The sequence below is a fragment of the Antechinus flavipes genome, chromosome 5 (genome assembly GCF_016432865.1).
Source record: "Antechinus flavipes isolate AdamAnt ecotype Samford, QLD, Australia chromosome 5, AdamAnt_v2, whole genome shotgun sequence".
Lineage (NCBI taxonomy): Eukaryota > Metazoa > Chordata > Mammalia > Dasyuromorphia > Dasyuridae > Antechinus > Antechinus flavipes.
Window position 1 is genome coordinate 292,648,834 of NC_067402.1, and position 18,732 is coordinate 292,667,565.

At 50.2% G+C, this 18,732-nt stretch overlaps 1 protein-coding gene and 1 long non-coding RNA gene across 2 annotated transcripts in view; one reads left to right on the plus strand and one right to left on the minus strand.

Annotated features, from left to right (window-relative positions):
* Window positions 1-18,732, plus strand: part of PLXNB2 (plexin B2) — a 90,100-nt gene that overhangs the window by 26,149 nt on the left and 45,219 nt on the right. The window lies entirely within an intron of this gene.
* On the minus strand, window positions 5,531-9,973 carry LOC127538833 (uncharacterized). The gene is made up of 2 exons (XR_007947765.1): window positions 7,825-9,973; window positions 5,531-6,885 (listed from the first exon to the last, which is right to left on the minus strand). It is a non-coding gene; the product is annotated as an uncharacterized LOC127538833 (long non-coding RNA).

The window sequence follows — 18,732 nt, forward strand, 5'->3', positions numbered from 1 at the left end:
GGGAGATGCTAATGAGGACTGAGGGGGACCTGACTCCCCTTCCTTCTTAGACCCCACCCCGCCCCCACTCAGCTGGACTCGAACACTGTGCTGCTAATGAGCCTCCTTGTTTCCAGCCCCCTCCCCCCAGCTCGCTGCCTCACTGCCATTCCCCCACCTTCCCCTTCATCACTCCGCAGGCATATATTAGGCACCTACTGTGTGCCAGTCCCCTGCTAGGTGATAAAAAGGCAGACTTGTAGCACATTCTAAAGTTTGCACTTTACAAATATTATCTCATTAGATCTTCACAACTCTGGAAGCGAGGTGCTCTTGTTATCCTCATTTCACGGATCAGGAAACTGAGGCACCCGGGGTCATACAACTAGTAAGGGTTTGAGGCAGAATTTGAACTCGGGCCTTCCTGCCTCCAACTCCGGGATTCTATGAAACAGTCCTTCCTTCAGGGAGTTTCCATTCTAATAAGGGAGACAGTATGTGTGTGTGTGTGTGAGTGAGATGACCAGACCTGTACTTAGCCATTTTTTTGTGAAACATGCAGATGTTTGGCTTTTAATCTCTCTCTCACGGCCCCCTAAGCTCCGGAGGCAGCTCCCTGCGCTCCCCCTGCCCCTGCCACGCTCCCACACCGGCCGCCCCCTGCTCTGCCCCACGGCCCAGCGGAGGGCCGCCTTCCCCTGCAGCCAGGCTGACCATCCCGGCCCAGGAGCGTCACTCTCTGGTGGGAAGCCAGGAGTCGGAGGTGGCCGCCTCCCCCGCTTCCTTCCCCGGCTCCCGCCCCGTGCTCCCGCAGACCGCCGGCTTGTGGGGGTTTCAGAGGGGGCGGCCCTTCCTTCTGATCCGGTCACTCACTGCTCAGTCACTGTTATCTCCCCATGGCTTACATAGAGGTGGATTGGCCTGGGGTGAGGGGACAGGGCAAACGACCAGAATCCCCTCACCTGAGCAAGGATCCCTTTGATAACATCCCGAGATGCTGCGCCTCTGCTTGGAGGGAGGGGCCCTTATTTGACTTGGCTCGTTCTTAGATCAAATCTAAGTCTCCCTCTTGCTTCTTCACCCGGTGGTGAATGGGTTTAGTCTGGCCCACTGGTGGGTCCTCCAGTTCCTGGGGCAGCGGTCCTCCCTCACTCCATACCCATCAGTCATTGGGGGGAGGGAGTCAGGGAGGTCACCATCTGGACCACTGGTGCCCGGGAGCCCATTCAGCACTGACTCTTTCACCGGACACCCGTAGGTGGTAGCCTGGAAGCCTCCGTGCCCCTGCCTTAGCCTCCCTCAGCACTGGCCTCCAGGTGCCGGGAGCCAGAGATCAGCCCCAGGAGTGGCCACAGGAAGGAGAAGGGGAATCATGAACGAGTGACAAGGAGGCGTGTCCGACCACTCCAGGGTGTTAGAAGGCAGTGGGTGGGACGTTCTTGGCTTTTTAAAAAAATGACTTATTTTTAGCCCTTAAAAACTTTTCAGCTTTGAATTTTCTTCTCCCACCTTTTTTTCCACCCATTGAATTATACATGCAAAATCATACAAAGCTCATTTCCATATTATCCATGTTGCCCCCCCCCCCCCAAATGGGGGACAGCTAAGTTGTGCAGTGGATAGAGTGCCTGACCTGGAATCAGGAATACCCATCTTTGTGATTCAAATCTGGTCTCAGACACTTACTAGCCGTGTGACTCCATGCACGTAATCCTCCTTGCCTCAGGTTCCCCATTTGTAAAATCCTGAAAACAACAACAGAGGCAAGAAAAATAAAGAAAAAAGTATGCTTCAATGTCTACTCAGAATCTATCGGTTCTCTCTCCAGAGGTAGCATCTTCCATCATGAGTCCTATGGACTTGTCTGGGATTATTTTCTTAATCAGAGTTTTTCACATACAGTATTGCTGTTACCGTACATCGCACGCTGTACTGTACTAGTTCTCACTTTGCATCAGTTCATACAAGTTTTCTTAATTTTTTTTCTGAAACCTTACCGTTTGTCTTTTTTTATAGTATAATCATATTCCTTCACAATGGCTGGATCAAAGGCCAAGTACAATTTTACAGCTTTTGGGCATAGCTCCAAATTGCTTTCCTGAATGGTTGGACTCGCCAACAATTCATTAAGAGTTTCTACTTTTCTACATCCTCTTCAACATTTATCATTTTCCTTTTCTTCGGTCACGTCAGCGAATCTGTTAAATGTGAGATGCTTCCCTCAAGAGTTGTTTTCCTTTGCGTGTTTCTAATCAATAATGATTCGGGTGCATCCTTTCATATGACTATAGACACCTTTGATTTCTTCTCCGGAAAACTGCTTGTTCTTATCTATTCATTAATTGGGAACTGGCTCTTTTTCTAAATTTGACTCAGTTCCCTCAATATATTTAAGAAATGAGGCCTTTATCAGAGAAACTTTCTTTTTCTTTTTTTTTTTTTTTAATAACTTTTTATTGACAGAACAAGAGAAACTCTTTCCCAGCTTCCTGCTTTCCTTCTAATTTTGGATACATTGGTTTTGTTTATGTAAAACTTTTTAAATTTTGTATAATCCAAATGATCTGTTATGCTTCCAGTGATCCTATCTCCCGCTGATCATAAATTCTTCCCTTATCCGTAGATCTGACAACTATTCCTTGCTCCCCAATTTGCTTACGGCATCACCCTTTATGTCTAAATCATGTGCCCATTTTGATCTTATCTCAGCATATGGCATGAGATGTTTGTTGGTCGGTGCCTAGTTTCTACTACACTTCTCCTCAGTTTTCCCAGTACTTTTTCTCAGATAGAGATTTCTTGTCCCAAAAGTTTGGGTTTTTGTGTTTACCTAGATTACTATGGTAATTTACCCCTGCATATTGTGTACCTAATGTATTCCACTGATCTACTGCTTTATTTCTTACCTGGACTAAACTGTTATTATCGCTTTGTAATATAATTTGAGATCTGGTACAACTAGAATACCTTCCTTCGCATTTTTTCCATCAATTTTCTTAATATTCTTGACTTTTTGTTCTTCCAAATGACGTCTGTTGTTTTTCTCCCTTGGTCTACAAAATGATTCTTTGATACTTTGATTGGTATGGCATTGATTAAGCAAATTAATCTAGATAGAATTGTCATTTTCATTATAGTGGCTTGACTTACCCAGGACAAGTTAGGTTTCCTCCAGTTGTTTAGATCTGTTTTGATTTGTGTGAGAAGTATTTTGTAACTGTGTTCGTGTAGTTGCTGGGTTTTTCTTGACATAGAATCCCAAATATTCTGTTGTCTGTCTGCAGTTATTTTAACTAGAATCTCTCCCTCCCTCCCTCTCTCTTTCTCTCCTCTTGTTGGTAATATGAGAACTGCTGAGGATTTATGTGGGCTTATTTTATATCCTGCAATTTTCCTAAAGTTGTTATGTTAATTGTTTCAACTAGTTTTATATTTGATTCTCTAAGATTCCCCAAGTATAACATCCTATCATCTGCAAAGAATGTTTCCTCACTGCCCATTCTTATTTCTTCAATTTCTCTTTCTTGTGTCATTGCTATAGCTAACATTTCTAACATAATATTGAATAACAGCGGTGATAATGGCTGTCCTTCTTTCAACTTTGATCTTATTGGGAAGGCTTCTAATTTATCTCCATTACAGATAATGGTTGCTCTTGGTTTTAGATAGATACTATTTATTTTAAGAAAAGCTCCATTTACTCCTGTGCTTTCAAGTATTTTTAATAGGAATGGGTGTTTTATTTAGTCAAAAGCTTTTTCTGCATCTAGTGAGATAGTCATATGATTTCTGCTGGTTTTGTTATTGACGTGGTCAATTATGCTTATGATTTTCCTAATATTGAACCATCCTTATATTCCTGGTATAATTCCTACCTGGTCATAGTATATGATCTTTGCAACATAATGCCGTAGTCTCTTTAGTTGTATTTTATTTAAAATTTTTGTATCAATATTCATAAGGGAAGTTGGACTATAGTTTTCTTTGTTTTGCTCTCCCTGATTTTAGGTATTAAAACCATATTTTTCATAAAAGGAATGTGGTAGGACTCCTCTAGATTTTTTTTTTTAAATAGTTTAAATAACATTGTAATTTATTGTTCTTTAAATGTTTGCTAGAATTTACTTCTTAATCTAGCTGGTCTTATTTGTTTATTTTTTTTTTTGTATTAGACATTTATTTCCTTTTTTGTTAACCTGGGCTCTTTTTATTTTTGTAAATATTCATCCATTTCACTTAGATTTTCAATTTTGTTGACATATAGTTGGGCAAAAAGAATACCATACCTAATACTTGCTTTAATTTCATTAGTTTATTTATTGTATTCATAAAACCAGCTTTTAGGTTTATTTATTACTTCATTGAATTTTTAAATTTCAATTTTAATGATGATCTTTGATTTTTTTTCCTTCAAATTTCTCTTTCAGTATTTAGGGATTTTTTTCATTTGTTCATTTTCCAATTTTGAAATTACATATCCAATCCATTGATCTGATCTTTGTCCATTTTATTGATATAATCATTTAGAGATTTAAACATTCTCCCTAATAACTGCTCTGGCTGAATTTTGCTATATTGTCTCATTGTTGTCAATATCTTTAATGAAATTATTGATTGTTTCTATGATTTGTCCATCGAGTTCCTCATTCTTTAGGATTAAATTAGTTTCCACTAAAGCTTCCACAGATCTTTATTGAATATAATTTTTATTGAATTATGGTCAAAAATGGTGCATTTGATATTTCCGCTTCCCTACATTTGTTTGTGAAGATTTTATGCTGTAATACGCAGACAGTTTATGTGAAGGTATTACATATAGCTAACAAAAAAAGGCATACTTTTTTCTATTCCCATTCAATTTTCTCTAAAGGTCTATTATTATCTTACTTTTTAAAACTTATTTTATCTCCTTCACTCTTTTTCTTATTTATTTTGTGGTTAGATTTCTCTCTGCTCTAAAAGGAGAAAGTTGAGGTCCGTCACTAGTATAGTTTTACGGTCTATTTCTTTCTATAAGTGATTTCATTTTTTCTTTAAGAATTTGGGTGATATATCACTTGCTGTATATAGGTTTAACGTTGCTCTTTCTTCATTGTCTTATGGCACCTTTTAGCAAAATATAGCAAAATACCTCTGGTGAGGTATATTTTTGCTCTTTCTGAGATCATCATTGTTAACCCTTTCTTTTTTACTTCAGCTGAGACATAATATATTCTATTCCAAGTCCTTATTATAGCTCTGTGGATATCTGTTTCAAGTATGTTTTTTTTTTTTTTTTTTTTAAAGTGTTTGGATTCTGGTTTCTAATCTGTTCTACTGTCCATTTCCATTTTATGGGTGAGCTCACCCCATTCACATTTCCACATGATGATTACTAACTGTTTATTTCCCTCCATCCTATTTTCTTCTGTTTATCTTTCTCTGTCTATTCTTCTTTATCTCCTCTCTCTCTTCTGGTCAGGGACATTCCCACTCCAGGAGAAAAGCAGAATAGAGGCCTTTGGTGACAGATTGATGAGCACATAAAAGACCACTGGGTTTAGAGGAATCAGGCAAGTTGAGTTTTAATTTTAACTCTGCTATTTACTAGCGGTGTGACCCTGGATAAGGGCCTTCCCCTCCCTGAGCCAGCCAGCCACTTTCTAAGGTCCCTTCTCATTCAGAGGCCCTTGCTCATGTCACAGGTGTCACCGTGTCTAAGATCAAAGCTAGATTTGAACAACATGACTCAGTCTGGAATTCTTCTGTCCTCTGGACTGTGATGTCATGGGGATTGAACTAGAAGGAGATATGGGCCCAAAGCTCGGAAAAGAAGGATTTCCACATGTCCTTTGGACAGCTGAAATTGTAGAATAGTATAGTACATAAGGATCCAGAGGACATCCTGGCCCACGTTTGTCAGCTCCCAGGTGCTCCCTCTGGGTCTTTTCCAGCTTCTCCTCCTTCAGAGCCCTGCATCTCAGCCTTTGTGAGGCTCCTCTGTGGGCAGCCAGACTGATGGGGAAGCCTTTGGGCTTAGCCCTATGTGCTCTCCCACTGGGTCACCCTGCTTGCCTAGACATTAGGTTTTTGGGCTTTTTAATTTAATTTTTCAGATTATACTTGTAAATTCACTTTTTACATATTTCCATATGAGTCATGTTGGGAGAGAAAAATCAGGACAAAAGGGAAAAACCATGAGAAGAGGGGGAAAAAAAGGTGCAAATAGTATGCTTCAACCCACATTCATTCTTCATAGATTTCCCTCTGCGTGCAGATGACATTTTCTATCCAAAGTTTATTGGGAGTGTCTGGGATCACTCAATTGCTGAGAAGAACCAAGTCTATCCTAGTTGATCATGATAGTCTTGTTGTTACTGTGTACAATGTTCTCCTGGTTCTGTGCATTTCACTCAGCATCAGTTCTTGTCAGTCTCTCCAAGCCTCTCTGTATTCATCCTGCTGATTGTTTCTTACACAACAATAATATTCCACAACATTCTTATATACCACAATTTATTCAGCCATTCTCCAATGGATGGGCATCCATTCAGTTTCCAGTTTCTGGCCACTGTAAAAAGGGCTGCCATAAACATTTCTGCACATGTGGGGCCTTTTCCCTCTTTTATGATCTTTTTGAGATATGAACCTAGTAGAAACACTGCTGGGTCAAAGGGGATGCACAGTTGGATAACTTTTTGTGCATAGTTCCAAATCGCTCTCCAGAATGGCTGGATTCATTCACAACTCCACCAACAATGGGTCAGTGTCCCAGTTTCCCCATATCCCCTCCAACCTTCCGCATTATCTTTTCCTGTCGTCTCAGCCAATCTGAGAGATGTGAGATCGTCCCTCGGAGCCGGCATCTCAGAGGGCTTTGGCTGTCTGGCTTCCTTGTGCCTTCTGTCACCTGTGGAGGACCAGGGCCTGGAGAAAACAGCAGGAACGGGCAGCTCAGCCTTCAGAGCTCGGGCGGGGCAGCAGGAGGCCTCGAGGCCATACCGTCTCTGCCTTCTGTGGCCCTGCTTTTTCCCTGGGTAGAAGCTGAAATGGTGTGTCTAGACATACATATACACACGTGGATGGGCCCCCCAGCCCCTACCCAACAGCTCCATCGGCTAAGAGGGAAGGGAGGTGGTCTGAGCAGCTGGCAAAGGCTCTGCCCCTCCTAGGGCTCCGGGTTTCCCAGAAAGGGATTCCCCTTCCCCGAGATTGAAGACTAATATCACTGTCACCTGACAGGTGAGCCTGGGACAAGCCCGGGGCCGGGCGCCTCGGACTCTCGGCTGGCTGTTCCAACTGAGAAAGGGAGGCCCCCTCCCCAGAAACCTCTCGGGCAGGGAAACCTGTCTGTGTGCCTTGACTACGTTCCGCTGTCTCCTCCTGCCCACAGCTTGGGGCCTGGGAGCAGCCACCACCCCCTCTACATGCACACGCCCAACACCACTAGCCACAGGGACTCAAGCCTTGCAGGGAGGGAGCAAGTGGGGGGAGGGAATCCCAGAGGAATGCCCAAGAAGACCCTAGTGACATTATAGGCTATAGCCCCTCACTGAACAGATGAGGAAACTGAGGGAGGGTCTCCAGGATATCAGTCGAAGACTTCCAACTCAAGCTCACCTCCTGTTGGAGGAATGGGCTGCCCTTTCTCTTGGGGGGCTGGGGAGCACAGGGCCAGCCCTGTTACAATCTCCTCTGGGTTAGATTAGTGGGGAGGGGGAGGTCCAGCCAGAAGAGGTTCCTTGGAGGAGGCAGCAGGTGACAAGGCTTGGCTTGGATCTTCCCTTCCCCTCTCCCTCCCAGCCTCTTGAAGATCAGCAGCAGGTAGCTCCAGCCCCACCCTTAGGGAGCCAGGTACTGACTCACCAAGACTTGACTCCCGTGGCACCTGGCCCAGGTGGGAAGTCTCCGGAAGACGTCATTCTCTACCGCCGGGGATTGTGGGGACCATTTCTGTCCTGCGTCCACACCCTGAAAGTCTCTGGCCCCGGGCTCAACCCCACCCCCGGGTGCCAGGTATCGGGGAGCAGGAGGGAGGGAGAAAGAAACAAGGGACAAAAAGACTTCTGAATCCCGATGGCCGCACAGGGCGGCTGGCTAGTGGAGATTTCCCAGGAGTCTATCCTCATATGGCCTGGGTGAGTCTGATTGGAGGCTGGAATTTATGGCACTTCCTGTCCTCCCGACCCCAGCCACAGGGAAAGATGTTTCCCCACCCCTTTCCCCCAGAAGCCTCGGCTCTCCCTTAGGTCTCAGATTCAAGGGACCGGGCATCCGGAGTCCAGGCAGCAGGTCCCCCCTTGGTGCCCCTCCCCTCATCGGTTTGGAAGGGCTGAGGGCTCCTCAGTATCCCAGTATCTTGGGCCAAGAAGAGGGGCACGGGACTGGCCCTAACTCATGACCCCAGGATGAAAGTGAGGGGTTGCAGCTCCCTAAAAGGAGGCCCAGGAGATGCATGTGCATTTGTCCCGAGTGTCATTAGGCACAAGCACAGGTTGCCAGCCCCGGGCCGGGTCCCAAGGCGGGGGGAGAGCCTCTGAAGAAGGGGAGGGGGCGTGGGAAGAGCTGGCCACGTCGGGGGCCGGGGACTTATTCATGCAGCCCGGCTCCCCCTTCCTCCCCCACTTCTTGCTATGTTTCCCAAGAAACCAGTTGCTCTCCCATCTTGTGTTTACTTTCCGATCGATTTAGAAATATGGTCTTGTTTCGGAGGGGCTCCCTCCCTGATGTCTGGCCCAGGGTGTGCCAGGGAGAGAAGCTGCGCCGGGGGAGCCCCGTTCTGGGGGAGACCCTGCTTCCGACAGCCTGGGCCCGTGCCCGCTCCCCGAGCGGGGGGGCCGGGAACACGAGACTGCACGTCTGAGAGCGCTCTCCGGGGCTGGCAGGGTCCTGGGTGCCCACCGCCCGCACTGCCCGGGGCTAAGCTGGAGCCCGTCGGCACCCGCAGGCCTGACTCACTCTCGGAAGGGCTGGGTGCGGCTGTGCCCCGGCTCTGCCGGGCATGTGTGTGTGAGCTCAGCCTTGAGGCATGTGCATCCCGGGCTGTGGGTGTGGGAGGGCCGGGCAGTGCAGGGGGCAGGGCTGCCCCTTGAGGGAGGTTGGGAGGCAGGGGCCCCTCCGTGCGAGGGCAGCCAATGAGACAGGTAGCCAGCTGGGAGGACCAATCCGGGCAGGCTTCCCTGAGCAGGTGTTTCCAGGTATTTCCTTCCTCTAGGGAAGGAAAATGTCTGCCACCGGCTCTCCCTGGAGTTGGAGAAGGAACCGCCTTTCTTTCTTCGAGTTTATATTCCCGGCACTTAGCATCGGGCTCCGTACGTAACTCCCGCTGCTGTTCAGTCAGGCCCGACTCTTGGTGACTCCATTTGGGGTTTTCCTGGCAGAGATACCGGAGTGCTTTGCCATGGCCTTCTCCGACTCATTTTACGGATGGGGAAACTGAGGCAGACGAGGTGAAGTGGCTCGCCCAGCATCCCACAGCCAGCGAGTGTCCGAGGCTGGATTTGAACTTGGGAATCTGAGTCTTCCTCACTCCAGGTTCAGCCCTGCACCCACTGTGTCCCCTGGCACATAGTAGGCACTTCAAAAAGGTTGATATTGATTGAAGAAATGAGAACCTTGTAGGCCCAGAGCGAGGAGGGACCTCCCTGATCATCCGCTGGGTCAAAGGTAAGACCAGAACCCAGCTCTGTACTCCTATGTTTGTTGTAGAGCCTCAGGACCCTCCCGGTCAGCTTCTCTGGGAAACAGGCTAGAGAAGGGCCTGCCGGGCAGTGGCCGGATCTCGGTGGGTGCCAGGAGATGGGAGGGGGCTGAGCAGACAGCATTCAGGGCTCCTCCTGTGTCTCAGCTCTGCCTCCCAGCTGGGCCCTCCCTACACTCCTCGGCTCCTCCTCCTCCTTTCTTCCTCCCTAGATTTCCCCTTTTCTCCTCTCCTTTCCCTCTCTCCTTTTTCTTTCTCTTGCCACCTTTCCCTTTTCCTTCCATCCTCCTCTTTCCTTTCCCTTCTCTGCTTCCATTTTCCTTCTCTTTCCTTTTCCCCTCCCTCCCCTCCTCCAGATCCCTAAGGCTCCCGGGAAGTTGGGATGAATCACAGACTGGCAGGGAAAGCTCCCAGAGTCTAATTAGGAAGCCAACCTAGAGGCTGTAACGAGTCCCATTCCTTCTCCCCACCGGGGTCCCCGCGGTGGGGGACCCCTCCAGGACCTGCCCGCTCTGGTCTGGGAGGGGAGCGAGGGCAGGGCTGGAAGCCCCAGGAGCCTGGGAGTTGCCACTGATGAGATTACTACCTTTTATTTCTCAAAAACAACACTGACAATACAGTCTTTGTGTCTGTCTCCCTCATTGATCGGCTTCTCCTACCCCTGCCAGTAGGGTGGGGTGGGGCTGGCTGGGCCTTCTCTGGGACTCATTTTGCTCATCTGGTCTCCAAGGTCTCTGCCGCCCTAATTTCCCATGACTCTGGAGTTCTATCAGCTAAATAAATTGAATTGGATTTCTTGAATTGTAGCAGGAGTCAGAAAGACTCATCATCTTGTGATCTCGATCGCTCACGAGCTGTGGGAAAAGTCACTTGATGCTATTTTTGCCTCAGTTTCCTCATCTGTAAAATGGGGATCATAACAGCATCTGCCTTCCAGGGTGGATCAAGTAAAATAATTGTCAAGGGCTAAGCCCAGTACTTGCCACATAGTGAGCACCTTATCATTATCCATTCATTCCAGGAGGAGTTATTGAGCTCGGGCACATTGGGACAGAACAAAGCAGCCCCTGCTCTCAGGAAGCTTTGGGGGGGAAAGAACACGTACCTAGAAAATCAAATACAAAACCCTGGCGGTGATTTGACAGGCGGGATCAGAATAGGCTTGCTTTAGGAAGCTGGAGCTGAGCCAAGGAGGAAGAGTAATTCCCTGTGGAAGACCAATGAGATGAGTTTGTCTGGAAGGGCCATAATCCATAATGAACTTGGCAGGAGGCGGCCACCTTGGAAAGGGCTTTAAAAGCCCAGCCAAGGCACTTGCACTTAATCAGTGGGCAAGAGAGAGCCACAGCAAGTTCTTGACTCAGTGAGTTCCATGGCCAGCTCCACAAGTTAGGTAAGAGGTGTTAAGAAGACTTGTTAACTGATCAAGGTAGCGAGAGGGCTGAAAATGGTCCTGAGAATGGAAGCTTGGGACACCCAAAAAGTGGGAAAGGGGGGACCCTTAACGGGAAGAGAGAAATCAGAAAAAGGAGGAAATAGGGGATCGATGGAGGGTCATCTGGCAGGAGGGCACTTCACAGGCCAGATTTATTACCTGGGTGACCCTGGCTGAATCACTTCTCTCGTGATTTCTCATTTACTTTTTCTCTTACTCATCAGTAATATGTGCTCTATTCTTTGCTCTTTTTTTTTTTTTTTTTGACTTGACATCTTTTCATAAAGCTCTTTCCTCAGGTCGTTGTATTCCTCATGTCTTAATTGCACTGGAGTATTCCGTGTCATGAACGCGCCACGGTTGGTTCAACCATTCTCTTGTTGTCCAACTGTGAGGCTGCTTGTAGTTTTCCGCAATTGCATATAATGATCCTGTCATGAAATCCTCGGAGCAGAGAGCTCGCCCTCTCTTTACTTGATGAACACTTTGGGGTTTCTGCCCAACCATGGCATTATGGGGGACAGATTATGATGCTTCATATACTGGTTGTTGTATCCTGTCAGAAGACTCCAAAAGAGATTTCCCAACATGGCAATCTTCTCAGCAGAGAACGAGTGTACCTGTTTTCACCTAGCTCCACCAGCGTTGCGTTTCCTTAATTTTGATTCTTTTTGCCAATTTGATGGGTTTTAATTCAGGTCTCTTTGATTATTAGGGATTGAGCATTCTTTAGCATTATTAGGATTTAGCATTAAATATGTAATAGTAAAATAAATAAATAGCAAATAAATAAAACAAGTAAATAATAAATACTTAATAATGTTAAATATTTAGCATTATTATGAGCATTATTAGGCTGAGCATTCTTTCAAGGGACTTAGCCATTTGTGCTTCTTTTTTAAAAACTGGCCATCCCTTCTCCTTTGAGATCACTCAGATTTTAAGGTGATAATGAAATCACTCAGATTTGGGGTCCTATCTGTATACCCGCAGTTTCTTTCTGGACCCTTGTTTACAGTTCCATCCAATGGATGGACCAAGAGGCCCCTCTAAACTCCTAATGATTGATGGCCTGAGATTTAGTGTTTCTCCAAAAAGTCACCATTATATCCCTGCTCAGATGGAATTGATTATAATAATGGTTGACATTTATATAGGTTGGCACATCGTCTTATTTGCAACAATTCTTAGAATTTCTTAAAGTATAAATGGTTTGTACTGGACTACTTGCCATCTAGGGGAGGGGAAAAGTTGGAACAGAAGGTTTTGCAAGGGTCAATGCTGAAAAATTACCCATGCATATGATTTGTCAATAAAAAGCTATAATGAAAAAATAAAATTAAAAAAAGTATAAATGGCTATCTTAGGAAGGTAGGTGTATTTTACAGATGGGGAAACTGAGGCTCAGAAATGTGAGGTGGTAAGCATTTATTAAGTGTCTATTATATTATATTAAACACCAAGGATACAAAGAACGACCAGACAGCCCCTGCTCTCCAGAGCTTACAGGCTAATGAGGGAGACAAAGTGCTGAGAGTTACGTAAAATACTATTTATCTATCTTGAGAGGAGAAACAGACAGACAGACAGAAGAAAGACACAGAGACAGCGAGAGACAGAGAGAACAAATTGTAAATAATCACAGAGGGAAGTCGCTGGAAATAAGAGAGGTTGGAAAAATCTTGCAGAAAGTACAACAAAATTGTACAAAAGCTGGGACGGGAAGGAAAAGCCAGGAATTGGAGTTGAAGGGAGAGTGTTCCAGGCATGGGGAAAAGCAGAGAAAATGCCCCAGAATGGAGAGATAGAAAAGAAAACATGCCAGAGATTGAGGTATAAGAAAACTGAAAAGATAGAAAGGGATTAGGCTGTGAAGGGCTTTGACTCCCAAGGAAAGGATTTTTCCATTTGCTCCTGGAGGTAACAGGGAGCCCACTGGAGTTTATTGAATAAGGGGAGGTGAGCATGGTCAGCCCCCACTTTAGGAAGATTGCTTTGGTGTCTGAGGGGAGGGTAGCCTGGATGGAGAAGCATCTGTTGTGTGCAGAGCCATTGGCGAGGGAAGATGGAAAGCTCAGATTTGGTCCCGTCCCTTGATATTTAAAGCCCTCCACGATCTGGCCTCCTGGATGTAGCGTTCCATTTCCTATCTCTGTGCCTTTGCCCAGGCTGTAACCTAGCCTGGATGCCATCCCTTCTGGAGCCCCTCACTGCCAGAGCTGTTCTCCCCTCCCCCAAGAGGCCTTTTCTAACAGTATCTTGTCCAGTCCCTTATCTTTTGTCAGGATCTTTACCAGTCTTGAGTTCTAAGTTCCTGCTGATTGTTCAGTCCCTCCCCTCGCCCGGAAGAAAGCTTCTCAAGGACAGGACCTTACACGGCATCCTGTCCATAGTGGCCTCTGTCCGGTGATGAGTGGTCCTGAATCCAAGCCCTTTCCACCCCTAATGGAAGCGGGATTTCATTCCTAGGCCAGTTCCTCCCTCAGTTTCCCACTCTGTAAATGAGGATGTTGTACTCCTCCAGTTCGTGAATTGTGGGGGGCTTCTCAGGCCGGAGAGGGGGCTCTGGAGGCCGTTGGGGGCCTGTGGGCCCAGTTCTCGGGGCCTGTGGAGGCTCAGGGGTCCCCTGGGCCTGTGTTGGGAAAACATCGGATCTCCTGCCTCCTGGGAGCCCTGAGTCTCCCTCCCTCTGCTTGTTTTGTTTCTGGGCTGATTTGTTTAATGCTCTCAGCTAATTACTGCTTTTGCATATTCATGGACCAGCCTGCCCTCCCTCCCCTGGCAGCTGCAGGGACTGAGGAGGAGGGGGAACGTCTTGGCAGAACCCGAGCCCCATCCCCCCTTTCTGGGAAGACTCTTATCGTTCTATCAATCACAGAGTGTTTCCTGAGTCAGCCGGGGGAAGGGGCCTCGGTGGGTGCTCACTGGACCCATGCCTCTGACTGGCTGGTGACCTTGGCTAGGGGGGGGGGGCTGAGACTCCCCCCCAGGATGCCCGTGGGGCGGGAAAGGGGTCCGGGTGGGGCCTGGCCTCTGCTGGGGAGGAGGGCCTGCGAGCAGACCCAATTTTCCGAGGGAATTTCCTTAGGAATAGGGTTTTGACCCCGCTGGACCTTGGGAGTTTTCCACTGTGCTTCAGATTTCTCAACTTGAGGCTGACCGACATGCGAGCTAGTCCCAAGTCTCAGCGGCCATGGCCACGTCCAGCAGATTCAGCCGGGCGAGCCGGAAGCCCCAGTGCCTTTGGCCTGGTAGGAACCCGAGCAGCCCCAGGGATTTGGGGGGGCCTCTCTGGCTGGCCGATGGGATAGCCCCTCCATAACCCCCAGAGACTGCTCTGGGGCCCCCTGTTTTTAGCTGTTCAGGTCATTCACTCTCTGGCTGCCTCGGTTCTCCATTCCTGCCTGAGGGTCTCCTGGACTACCCTGATGGGAAGCTCCCCGAGGGCAGGGCAGTCTCCCTGGTCTCTTCCTTCCTTCCCCCAGCCTCCTCCTCCATTCAGGTCCACACAAGGGGGTGTACCAGTGGGGGAGGGTTAGGAGCATGAGTCAAGCTGTGCTACTGATTGGGAGGATGGACCCACCAAGGTCCCTAGGCAAGGCTAAGTCATGGCGGAGTGTATAGAATTTTGTACTTCCGGGTCCCCGGCCAGGCTGGGCAGACAGGGACCCTGCCCTTGCTCCCAACCTGGGGAGAACTTGCACAGGAAGGTCAGGGCTCTTGGGCGCCATGTTTGAGGAGACATGGGCCACGTTCTTCCTGGGAGGGAAGGATGTTGGGGGACAGAGCGGCTGCCTCCTAAGGGCTGCCTGAGAGAGGAGGCTTGGCTAGGAGCTTGGGGAGCCTAAACAGCAGAGAGGGAGATGGGGGACCCAGGTCAGGAGTCTTTCTAACGATGGCCCTTCATACCAAGTCGAGATGTGTGCTATGTGCTTACTGAGTCCCAGGCGCTGGGACTAGGAAAGGCTTCCTCAGAAGCCAGTGAGTTTCCTGCCCCCGGAGGTGCGCAAACAGAGGCTGGGGCTCTGTGTTTGTGGACCCGAGGCCTCTGAGGACCTTCCTGGCTTCGGAGTTAGTGTTTTCCTGGGGCTGCTGAGTGGGTCGCTGAGGGTGGGTTGGGGCAGTCGTGGTGTGAGGTGTGTGTGACGGGGCAGGGGCTAAGTGGGGGGACTGAGTCCTGCTGTCTGTCTGTCTCTTGGTCTGGGTCCCTCCTGAGAGCTGCCGGGCAGGCTTTCTGAGCCCTCAGAGGCGTCGGCCTTTATCATCATCTCTGCTCTTCCTTGGCTTGCTGGGACCCGGGTTTGGGGAGCCTCTTGCGGTCGGGGGACACTCGGCTCTCCTTCCTCGGCATTGCCAGCCTGGAGCGGGGAGGGATGGGGGTGCCCGCTACCCCCGGCAGGGTCCCGCCCCCCTTTTCTGGAGGAGCAGCTGGAATCGGGCTGCATCGTCCCCCCAAATTGCGCCCGAGGCTGACGGAGCCGTGAAGGAGGGGCTGCTTGGCAGCGGGACCGACTGGCTGCTGAGAACCAGAGCTGAATGAAATATTCCGTTTGTTTGTTTCGCGCCCTGATGGGGACCATCTGCAGTGTGAGTTGGGGGGAGTGCTGGGGGGCTCAGGGTCTGTTTGAGGGAGAAGTGCCTCCGTTTGGAGAGGCTTAGGCTCTCTCCAGTGCTTGTTCCACCATTTTTGTTTGCTGCGGGGCCAGGAGCAGAATGGACGCATCCCAGAACCTCTAGGAACGGGCAGGACTTGGTATGACCTCATTAGAGTAACTCCGGGCCCAGGCAGGGACCTAGGGCGTGCTGGTGCTTGGGACAAGGTCTCCCATGGGAAACCAGAGCTCGGGAAGGAGACATTGTTCTCCACATTTTACAGGTGGGGAAACTGAGGCTGAGAGGTTGTGACCTTCCCCGTCATACACAGCCAGTGAGCATCCAACCGAGGTGGGATTCAAACTGCAGCTCTGGCCCAGCTCTCTATCACTGAACCATCGAGGTCATGGAGCTCCTAGACCTCAGTGCCCTATTCTGTAGAAAGAGGGGCTTGAATCAGGTCCCCTGTAGCTACAGAACTGGTCTGGGCCTCTGGGAGCAGAGCTGAGCGAGGAAAGCCCAGGATCTGGGGGGGTCCCATGTGGACCCCGACAACCCCGCGCCCCCGAGTGCACCTGCAATGCTGCTGGTGGCTTAAATTGGGAGCCCAGGGTATCCTCAAAGAAGCCAAGGGGAGAATGGGGAGAGGGGGCCCCAAGGAAGATGAAAGAGCCCCAGAAAATTGGGGCCCAGATTGAGCAGCTCTGGCCACAGCCAGGGCCAAGGGAAGGGGCCGATGGGACTCCCCAGAGAGAGGAAAGGGAGCAGAAGCGGGGCAGCCTCGCCGAGCAGAGCCGCCGGGCCTGCGGAGGTTGCTTCAGCCGGGGGAGGAGTGGGCACAGGAATCCGAGGGGAGAGCCAGAGCCCGAGCCGCTGAGTGGGAGGCGAGGAAGCCGAGGCGCCTTCTCCACCCGTTTAGCCATGAAGAGACTCGGAGAAGACGCGAGGCGGTGAAGGGCAGGGTCGAACCCAGGCTTTTTTTAGAAGCGAAATCCGAGCCAAGTATTTCTGCCTCCTCTCCGCGGCCTGTTATCATCCCAGCCGCCCCCAGCCATCGTCCCGAGCCTTCTTTGATCCTCCCCCTTTCCCCAGTATTGCTAAAAACAGCCAGAACCGCTCTGTTGTCCTTGGCTGTTGTGACAGGCCGCTCACTCGCTCTCCCACGGCTGCCTGGTGGTGGCTTCTGTGATTCCTTCAGGGCCGGCCCTGCTGCTCCCTGCCCCCTCCCACCCGGCTGTTCCCTCGTGGACCGCTCCCCCACCCCCCGTCCTCCTCCCGCACTTGTTTGCGTCGTCTGAATTCTGTGGATGAGCTTCCCATCTCAGCTCCCCGGTGGGAGGCTTGGAGGCCGTGGGAGCCTGAGATTTATTTGGAATCTGTTCCCACTCCATCCCTCCAATGAAGGAAAGGGTCGTGGTGTCTTGGACCCCCCTCTGGGCTCACCCAGTGCAAGGAAAGGGTTAGTTTGTCTGGGACCCCCCTCTGAGCTCACCCCAGTGAAGGAAAGATTATTTTATCTGGGACCCCCCGCTTTGAACCTCCCTCTGCCCCAAGCTGTACATTTGTTCACTCTGGGCTTGCCCCCATGCAAGGAAAGGGATTTTTTGTCTTAGACACCCCCTCCCCCCCCCTTTGCTCTTCCCTCTGCCCCAGGCTGTACATCCGGCTCTCTGGGCTCGCCTTTCCCATCTCTCCAGAGAAGATCTGTCCGGGGCCTGCATTTCCCAGCATTTTTGATAGGGTCCCAGCTGCCGAGGAACGGCCTCTCCTTTGCAGGCCTTAAAGGCCCTTCGCTGACTACTGGAACCGTCTCTTGTTCTCCGGATGAGGGCTGCTTTCCCAGAAACTCGGCTTCTGGTCCAGATGGTGGATAGGAGTTCTTTTTGGCCACCGTTAGTCTGACGATCTCCCTGTTTGCTCCAGGAGGGGGGAGTGCGAGTTTTGGACAGATGGATAGATGGACAGGCAGACCGGGCTGCCCGTGGCCCAGGAGGGGCCGAGGGCCGATCCTCCAGCCTTGTCAGACCATATTTGCTGGGAAATGAGGCATAATCACGTCCGTGCTTTGGACAACTCCATCGGCCTGGGAAAAAAGGCCTCGAGGAGCTGGAGTGGAGGGGGCAGGGGGCAGGGGGCAGGGGACGGGCTGGTGTCCAAGCCGGTGCTCCGGGGGCCTCTCAGAGTGTCCTCTCATGCACCGGGCCCTTCTGACCGAGTGCCCATCTATGTGGAAGGGCTTGCCAGGGCGAGCGGGATGTTAACTGAGCTGGGCTGATAATAGCGAGATCAGAACAGAAATAGTGAAGTCCACTCAGCCTCCAGGAACCCTTCGGGACTTTTCAGGACTTTCCAGAGCTGGGAGGGTTAGGAGGGCGTGAGCTCAGGTCAGTGGGGGAGCTGAGGGATAGAGGGGCCAGATCAGGGGCTGCCGCTGGAGAGACGGGAACTGATCTCTACTTGTAGGGCAACACTGACCCACCCTGAGGAGCCGGGCTCCAGCCACAGCTGCTCCTGCCCCCCCCAGCCCAAAAAGTCGCCCAGACGTCCTGGGAGGGGGTGTTGCCCGGGAACAGCTGCTGCCCCCCACCGGTGCCAGCACTCTGGGCAGCTTCCAGCGACAGCCATGGCAGGGATGCTATCTGGCACCTTCTCGGGCAAAAGGAAGGAACGAGCCGGGCGAGGAGGAGGAGGGAGCTGGGTTCCTGCCCGTGTGGGAGGAGGCCTGGACTTTCGCCTCCCAACAGTCCCGGCCATCCCATCTGCCCTCCCCCACTCTCCTTTACCCAGAAGCTTCAATAAAGAAGCTTCCCACCGTCCTAGAGGCCTTGGTCCGGGAGCATGAGTGGAAGGCCCGGAGGGAGGCCGGCCTCAGGAAGTGAGAAGTGAGGTGCTTTGGAGGGCTGAAACAGGGAAAAGGGTTCCACCCCGGAGGGCAGAACTGTCAGGGAAGCCACAGAGAGGGCTCAAGGTCATGAAGAACTCCCCACAGTGAGAAGGAGCAGCGTCGGGAGGTAGTGAGCTCCCCATCCAGGGAAGTCTCCCCCAC